General features: G+C 42.9%; 1 long non-coding RNA gene across 1 annotated transcript in view; it reads right to left on the reverse strand.

Annotated features, from left to right (window-relative positions):
* LOC138853779 (uncharacterized) overlaps positions 1–2,500 on the reverse strand; it is a 293,182-nt gene that overhangs the window by 226,483 nt on the left and 64,199 nt on the right. The gene's annotated exons all lie outside the window — the stretch shown is intronic.

Raw genomic sequence — 2,500 nt, forward strand, 5'->3', positions numbered from 1 at the left:
AAATTCTTCCAGTACCGCACCAACAACCTGAATGGTCATGGACCGAGCTGTAATTAGCAATCGGAAGATCGAGCCTCCATCACTTCTTATGCTGATTATAATTATAATTTGGGGGAGCGCTAAACCCGTAGCATTATACAGCATTATACAGCGCTAGATCAAGAGCCCCTTACAAGCGTGAAGAAGCCTCCCTAGAGGGGTCCTTATGCTGAATGACACTGTACAGAATACAATGAATGTTATTATACAAATTCTTCCACTAATTCACTCTTTCAGTTTCCCGCCTCCTGCCGATTATCTATTAGTATATATTTTTGGTTCCAGAGATCATGGCTTCGCTGCCCTGTCTCGGTAAGAAGAACTAGTGAGAAACACACAATGTTTTCTGAACATTAGTAATTGGTAGTTAAAACTACTTGTTACTACGTATTTACGAGACGGAAAGTAATGATCAGACGTCCTGCCAGGGAGCGAAGAGTTTTAGCAGGCTTTCGTTACACATTCGTATGGCGAAACTCTTATACCTTCTGAGTGGATGTTGTCCACCAACCATTTATTTCTTAAGGTGGGTATGACCTGCCTAGCATGGGCCAGTAAGTCTGCTGCAGTGCTCTGTTATGTTATTTATTTCCTACAGTCTTTCTCTCCTGCGTCCAAATAACGTACTGCCACCAATAGGGAAGAAAAGACTGGCTGCAGAACTTTTGCTCTGTGTAAAACTTGTGAATTCGTATCTTCATGAAGCTCTACGCTAAGCGAATGTTGATCAATACAAGCAAGTTTTTTCAGTGTGTGTTCTTGATTCACTAAACATTCTTGTTAATGTGAAGGTCACAAGCTAATACCTGAACTTGAAAAAAAAAAAAACACCAATTGCTACGGAAGTGATAAGCTGTCTGGGAGCTTGACACACCAGCTCTCTTTTCAGCAATTATTCTTCCCAGAAATCATGCTTTTTTTTATTAACACATCAGCCAATTCCCACCAAGGCAGGGTGGCCCGAAAAAGAAAATCTTTCATCATTCACTCCATCACTGTCTTGCCAGAGGGGTGCTTTACACTACAGTTACAAAACTGCAACATTAATACCCCTCCTTCAGAGTGCAGGCACTGTACTTCCCATCTCCAGGACTCAAGTCCGGCCTGCCAGTTTCCCTGAATCCCTTTATAAATGTTACTTTGCTCACGCTCCAACAGCACGTCAAGTATTAAAAACCATTTGTCTCCATTCACTCCTATCAAATACGCTCATGCACGCTTGGTGGAAGTCCAAGCCCCTCTCTCACAAAACCTCCTTCACCCCCTCCCTCCAACCCTTCCTAGGCCGACACCTACCCAGTCTTCCCTCCACTACAGATTTATACACTCTCGAAGTCATTCTGTTTTGTTCCATTCTCTCTACATGTATGAACCACCTCAACAGCCCCTCCTCAGCCCTCTGGATAATAGTTTTGGTAATCCAACACCTTCTCTTAATTTCCGAACTATGAATTCTCTGCATTATATTCACACCACACATTGCCCTCAGACATGACATCTTCACTGCCTCCAGCCTTCTCCTCGTTGCAACATTCATCACCCATGCTTCACACCCATACAAGAGTGTTGGTACAACTATGCTCTCATACATTCCCCTTTTTTGCTTCCACGGACAAAGTTCTTTGTCTCCACAGACTCCTAAGTGCACCACTCACCCTTTTCCCCTCATCAATTCTGTGATTCACCTCATCCTTCATAGACCCATCTGCTAACACGTCCACTCCTAAATATCTGAATACATTCGCTTCCTCCATACTCTCCCTCCAATCTGATATCCAATCTTTCGTTGCCTAATCTTTTTGTTATCCTCATAACCTTGCTCTTTCCTATATTCACACAACTTCCACTTTGTGTTTGATTCTTTATCTTTTAACTCCACGCCTCTTGCCAAGACCCTCGCATTCACTTCTCTTACAACCCCATCTGTAAATATATTGAACAACCATGGTGACATCACACATCCTTGTCTAAGGTCTACTTTTACTGGGAAATAATCTCCCTCTCTCCTACATACTCTAACCTGAGCCTCACTATCCTCGTAAAAACTCTTCACTGCTTTCAGTAACCTACCTCCTCATCTTACTAAATAAATTTAGGCAAAGCCGAGCAGCAGAAATAAGCGAACTCGTTAAGCTGAAAGTCTCAATTGTCGCGACCACGACTCACAGAGTACGAACTATAACTAGAACTTACAGGTAAGGACCCACTACCTATGAGTTCTTCTAGACTAGTTCTAGTTTGTATTCTGAGAGTCGTGCTCTGCGTGTCGAGTGCAACTCACAGAGTACGACCGATTAGCATTATCAGTTTTCCTCTTCAAGGCTTCAACACAACAAACCTCGACCCGAATTTTTAAATTTATTGATTACTGACGAGATCGGTGATTCTTGTGTCAATAAAACAGTCACCTCCAAACTGCTCGATCGCGCAACACCCAAGTACTGCGCACATTCTCGGAGAC

This window comes from Cherax quadricarinatus, chromosome 39 (assembly GCF_038502225.1).
Source record: "Cherax quadricarinatus isolate ZL_2023a chromosome 39, ASM3850222v1, whole genome shotgun sequence".
Classification (NCBI taxonomy): domain Eukaryota; kingdom Metazoa; phylum Arthropoda; class Malacostraca; order Decapoda; family Parastacidae; genus Cherax; species Cherax quadricarinatus.